This window comes from Corvus moneduloides, chromosome 17 (assembly GCF_009650955.1).
Source record: "Corvus moneduloides isolate bCorMon1 chromosome 17, bCorMon1.pri, whole genome shotgun sequence".
NCBI classification, from domain to species: Eukaryota; Metazoa; Chordata; class Aves; order Passeriformes; family Corvidae; genus Corvus; species Corvus moneduloides.
In genome coordinates this window covers 6,522,908-6,529,599 of record NC_045492.1, presented here as the reverse complement: position 1 = coordinate 6,529,599, position 6,692 = coordinate 6,522,908, and positions in this window count along the sequence as shown.

Here is a 6,692-nt window from a genome sequence, read left to right as displayed (position 1 = left end):
GGGGAGGAAGAACCCTCTCCAGTGAAAGACTTCCAGTTACAGCCCAGAGCAGAGACAAGCCCCTCTTTTATTTCGCCAGTTATCTGCTTTGCAGGCCGATGACTCAAAAGGGTTTAAAACCTCTCCGTCTCTCAGCTTCGGAGGTGAAACATTGGGCTTGTTCTCTTGCTGTGACCTCCAGGAAATTTGGCACATTCCTTAAGTGAGATTGACCCCAAGTTCCTTTTTCTGATGTTTTTGGATTAAGGCAGACTTGGCATTCACGTGGGCTGTGATAGAGTCAGCATTCCCCAACTGTGATGGTTTGTCATGGGTCAGCACAAGCGAAAGCCTGTTCAGCAGAAGGTCGTGGTACTGCAGCAGGGCTTCCTGCAGATTAGTGCTGAAACTTGTAAAAGCAAGAGGAGGGAGCATGGCTGAGTAGGCGGAAACCCTCTGGGTTCCACAGATTAGCCCTGGTGTGCTGTGATACTCAAACACACTCAGAAATGTTTTAAAAGCTGGTTTATGAGCAAAACATCTCTTGGGTATTCCAGGCTGCCTCACAGACTGTGCAGCTCCCTGTTGTCCTGTTCTGGACTGGGCAGGGTGTATTCCTGTGACACAGACTGATGTTTCCAGAGGTGTTGATGCCAGTTAGACACATCTCCCATTACTCATCACAGCTCTCAAAATGCCAACAGTAGCTTCATTGGTAGCTGAAACCTGACAGAGTTGGGAGTCTGGGAATAAATGCAGGCTGGAGTACAGCAGGAGGCACTGCTGGCTCATCGAGGGAAGATCTGAGATCTCATCTCTTTATAGATGAACCAGGTAAAAGGGCTGTGAGATCCCAAGGAATACCGGAGTCAGATCATAATTTCACATCCATGGCTCTTAGAGCTTCCTTGGAGAGTGATTGATTCTGCTTTGCTATGGTATATCTAGTACAGCACTGACAACTTCAGTGTCCTGCACTCTAGCTGTCGTTAACTAGGCTTTCTAGAGGTTATTGCTGAATCTGCTTGCATCCTTTTTTTCCCTTTTCACAGTGGATTAAGAAGGCTGCAAGAGTGTTCTGGGTTTAATTTATTTCCAGTCCATTGATATTCCTAAGATAAGAAACACAAAATAATTGCAGGAGCAGGTTTTTATAACATGATGGTTAGACTTGGAAATAGACTATTTTTTTTGTTTAGCATATTTGGATTTCTTACATCTTATTTGAGCAGTGAGGAGTGCTGGATCATTAATAAAACAATTCTTCATTGAAAACTGCTGTTACTGCTGGTTTGAAAATTCAAAATTAAAAATTTGGAAATTCTGAGTAAAAGTCTAATTTACAATACAGTTTCATCTCCCTTCAGTGTTGCTTCTTCTTCCTGAACCCTTCCATTACCTCCATTCCCTAAAGCACTCCCAAAGAAGATACATTAGGGTTAGTGACCACTGAGTTGTGTAGATCTGCTCTGGTCAGTGCTGGATTGCAGAAGGTGCAGCACCCCTGTTTATTACAGTGTTCCACGTGTGGTTACCACAGGAGGAAAATACTGAGTCTCTGGCACAGGTAGAGCAGCCTCATCTCACCCCTGAGCAAAATCAAAACGTCTGAACAGAGACAAGAGGACTAAGAAGGTGACAACCAAGTTACCTTTCTTACAGACTTGCTGAGGCTGCAGGCAGGCCCCACAGTAAGTGAGGCAGAGGCTCAGCCATGGAGGGATGCAAGGATTTGTGCATTTAAATGCAGGATTGGTGCATTTAAATGCAGCATTAAGAGGAACTTTAAGCACCCACTTGCTGTGACCAAAGTTAGAGCTGGCTCTCCCTGGCACCTGTGCCTTCCAGGAGCCCTTCCTCTGCAGACTTCACAGGGATATCAGCAGTAGTTTTCTTGCCAAGGCTCGCTCAGTCTCAGCCATTGCAAAGTGCCTTTTGTAATTTTCTTCAGAGTTTTGATTTTTTAAATAAACTTCCAGGATAGCCCATATTTCATATGAAAAAACAGGAAAAGAAGGAGTGAGAGTAGTGAAGTGGAGTGAGAAGAAAGATTTAAAACTCCAGAGAATTTTCAGTCACTTTTAACTGTCTGAACAGGCATTATAAATAACTATAACAAGCCCAGTTTTTCACCCTTCATTAGTTATTCCAATCCAGCTGTATTTATTGATGGTGATTCTCCAGCTGAGCAAAACTCCATCATTTGTAGTACTTAAAAAAGTCGGTGAAAGACTAAATGCAGAGCTGAGGTTGGTAGATACACCATAGCCAAGAAAGCTGAAATTCTGGCTCCAAATAATATTTTTCAACCCCCTCCATAGTCAGAGACTTGCTGGGTCCCCACTTAAGTTCTTAAATTTATTGTATGTAACACCTGAAATCAAACGTCAACATGACTTTGTCTTTAAGGAGGGAGTCAGGTTTAAAATTAAGGCATCTGGGAGCCAAGGGAAATTTTCTAGGTGCTAAATTTGGCTCTGGAGCTGCCATTTCCCAGCACGGTAGAATAGTTCACCCCCATCCAAGAGGTCACAGCAAAGCATGAATTGAAGGTGTTAATGTAAAACCCCAAATCCACAGATTTCTTGATTTATGGAGCTGATTTTGCTTTCTAGAAATGAAGAGCAAGATTCGTTAGAGATGAGGATGGAAAGAAAGCTTTCATTTTTTGTGTCACAAGGCTTAGATATGCCAATTGTTCCTGCCACTGATAGGTCAGGACACCCCAGACAAGCTGTGCTTTGTGGTACTTTGCAGAGCCTCTCTGCCTTGTGGCCACATCAGGACTGAAGTGGCTCTACCAGGCAGAGAGCAAGAGGATGTACTAATGAGACTGTGAATATGTATTTATGCTAATAGAGGCACATGGGCCTCTGAGGAGCAAAAATAAATGGAGAAAACTCCTGTCTTTACTGACCTCCAGGACGAAACTACTTGTGTTCTCAACCTCTTCCTTTGCTGCAGAGGTCCAGGAGATCCATTTCCAGCTATGGCAGGGCAGGTGTACCTGCAGTTGTTGGGGTCTACAGCTTGTGAAAAACCTCAGATGTGAAAGAGAAGGTCAGTGCAGGCATAAGGAGGGATGGTTCATGGCACAGCTCCTCTCCTCTTTCCCCTCATTAGCATCACTCATGTACTGAGTGCTCAGTGTAACAGGATGGGAAGAATTTGTGTCAATGTAGGTCTCTCTCATCCCTATTAAAACCACTTGATTCCCTACCCCTGAAGGCCTTTGCCTGATAAAAGGCTCTGATGACCCTGCAATAAAGCAGAGAGTTTGGGAAACTCATATAGCAAAGCCTGCACTGAGTCATGGCAGAATAGATAAATAGGATATTTAAGCACATCTGCTGTTGCATGGGTGAGTCCCTCTGCACCCCTGAGTGGCACCAGGATGCTCAGGAGCTGCTGCAACTGTCAAAACTTCAAACTGACCTCAGCAACAATGGAAAAAAAGCAACAGAAAGTGTTTTCCTCCAATGGATCCTCCTCTGCCCTTGGCATCCATAAGCTGCAGTGGGTGACCGCAGTGTGAAGGTAAACCTTGCCTTGACATGGAGAGTGATGAATAGTTTCTATCCTGAAATCCAATCTCTGAAATTGATTGCACCATCACAGTAAATCCATTACTGGAGCAACCCATTTTACCAATGCCACATTTCAATAATTTATTTTAGAATAAAAGGCTTTTTAAAGTATCAGATGAAATTAAGACCAGTTCTTTGATATCTGTAAATACTGGAAGCACTGCTTCAGATGGAAGTGTCATAGATACTTCCTGAAAGCAAAATTATATTTCATAAAGATAACAGGCTAGATGGAGGGAGGGCTTTGGGAAAGGGGAGAAATCTCGTTTAATGTGTGCACCTCCCTCTTTGGGGTGGCCAATTCTGTTATATTTATGTAGGCAGACTTGCTCAATGGTTTAGATATTTTGAAATTTTGCTGGATAGTAGTTAATAAATAAAGACCAACAGTTCGGTGAGTCAAGTGTCTGCACTGATGCTCAGACAGGCCAGCACGCTTTTATTCAGGGCTAATGATGCGGCAGGTGCCAACAGACAGAGCAGATCAGGCCATCAACCCATTCAGCCTTGCGCCCTGTCTCTGCCAAGGGCTGGCAAGGGGTAAGAAATGATAAAAAACCACAGCAATCTCAGTGTCCCATCACAGCACCTGGCCAGCTCAGCTTGCAGGGAGTTCCACTGAGCTTCTTGATACCCCTTGGTGGACTTTATTGCTTTTACAAAATAAATCCACAGACTGTTCAAAATGGGCTCCTGCTTTTGGTAAGACTCTCCTTTTTTAATCATTTGTCTCTGATTACAACATGACGCATCAACTAAATGCTGTGTTCATATCCATGGCTATTCCCAGCACTGTGGCCAGACTCTGTGTCATATCCCCCCTCCAGGCAAAGCTACGCCAACCTGTTCTGAAGCATCCAGGGCAGGTTTTAAGGCAGTTGGATGTTTCCACGTTCACTGTGCTCTGCAGGAATCAGAGCACTGAGTAATGGGATCTGTGTTTAGGAAGCTCAAAGAAGGGAAAATGCAAAGCAGGCATATATCCTCATATTTAATACACATGTAACATTTTCCCCTCCAACTTCTGCCTGTATACAATACAAATAAAATGAGCTGCCCTTGGTGTGACATTCCTTGCATTTTTACATCAGCTTAACCCTGGAAAAGCTTAATCCTGGTTTAATGGTCTTTTAATAGAAGTGGTCAGTAGTTTTGTAAATGTTTAAGTGACAGGTTGACAGACACTGAGTTAACACTTTAATCCTGGCTGCAGGCCAAATGGCTACCAAGCTGGTTTTTCTTTAAACCTGAGAGTGGGGCATTTATTTCCAACTCAGCCTCAGGTTAGAGGTGGTGGCTCTGAGTGTTTACAGGAGGAAAATGGCTGTTGCACTGTGTTATCAAGAGGTACCTTTGGGCAGTGTGAAGCATTTCTATCCCAAACCTTTGACAGACAATTTCCTTTTCCTCTGCAGAACACAGTAACGTTATTACAGGTGGGTCTGAATGCTCTGTAGAAAGATATTGTCTTTCTTCTAAATGCCAAAGAGTTTCTCTGTAAGTGACCATAGTATAGAAACATAGAATCATTTAGGTTGGAAAAGACCCTTAATATTGAGTCCAACTGTAATTGTAACACTGCCAAATCCACCACTAAACCATTTCCCTAAGTGCCATGTCTACATTATCAAGAATTCCAGATGCAAAGTATTAGATGGAAACTTCCCAGAATAAGTAGGTACTTATAAATGCTGCAATTAACAATGTCTGTGCACTGGGCATCTTGGATGAATTTCTCACAAAATCAAGCGTGGATTTCCAACTGAGCTTTTGAGGCAATTCTGGACTACAGGGCTGATCCCTTATAGACCAGATGTGTTCCCCTCCCCAGATCACAGTGCCTCCTGAGCCAGTTCCTTCTCCAGCTCTGGGAGTGCACAGCTGGTGCCTGTCCATATGCATCCCTCCCTGGTTGTGCCCTTGCAGGAGGAACACAGAACTGCTCAAGTGTTTGACCGAAGTAAAAGAAGAGTTAAGGAAAGAGACTGGTACCTCAGACTGCCTTTAAACAGTCCTTGGCATAGTGAGTTGATGAGCTCAGGCTCTGCAGACACCACTGGTGTCCAGACTCCATGGGAATGTGGGGTAGCCCTGCAGTGATGTGGTTCCCAAAAGAAGAGACAACTTTGGAGGGGTTGGCACTGCTAAGGAAGGGCCACAGCAGTGCCTGAAGGCAGCCAGGACAAGTCACAGGCACAGCTCTCCGTGCCCTTCCCTCACACACCCTGATCCTCCTGCAACGTCCTCTGAGCCTCAGATAAGGCATAATTTGGTTTAATACATTACTCATGTCAGCAGTTCTCTGAAAAGTACTGAAATAATTTCTTTTATGTTCAAGACCATATTTGGCTTAGGTCAATCTGTTAAACAGTAAGTTTTAATTTTATGAGAACAGTCTTTCCTCCTTTACAGAGGAGGGATTTAACAGATTCATTAGCTGCTACCAGCTTACGTGGGAAACAGTGAGTTAGTAAGAACACACAGCTGGAATATGTTTTAGCTAGTAAAAGAAACTTTCTATTTTTTACATTTATGCATCAAATTTTTAGCTACCCTTTATTTTCCCCTTCTTTTTGGAATTTACTGTGCTAAGTTTTTTGTTATATGTTCAGAGTGTGTGTTTGTATGTTTGAATACGTCTGTGTATGAAGTCTATTCAGTTTGGAATGACTTATGCACAGAGGGATAGATTAGGAAAAAGTCTCTCCCGGTGATTGACAGTTGCACTCAGACCATGGGGATTATGGGGGATCAATGAGGATTATCTCATTTACTTTCATTAACCCTTGAGTTTACTTTGCCATTTCTCTTCCAAATGCCACTCAACTGAATGTTAACAGTTTCTTTTAAGAGAAAACTTTGCTGCCAAAGTCAAAGGCTGGTTTTTAAAGATGTGTTTTAGTGTTCTAAAGTGGTTAGTGATAAACAGATATTTAATGTTGACTGTCAGAAAGCATTGATGCTCTGCAATGGTACAAAAAACCTGTTTCAGAATTTTTATCTACTTAGCTCAATGGAAACAGAAATTTAACTTCCATAGGCATTTCCTGCCTAATGTCCCACAATTTCTTTGTAGGAACTTTTGAACAGAACGGAACTGAACAGGAAATTCAATCCCCTCCCCTT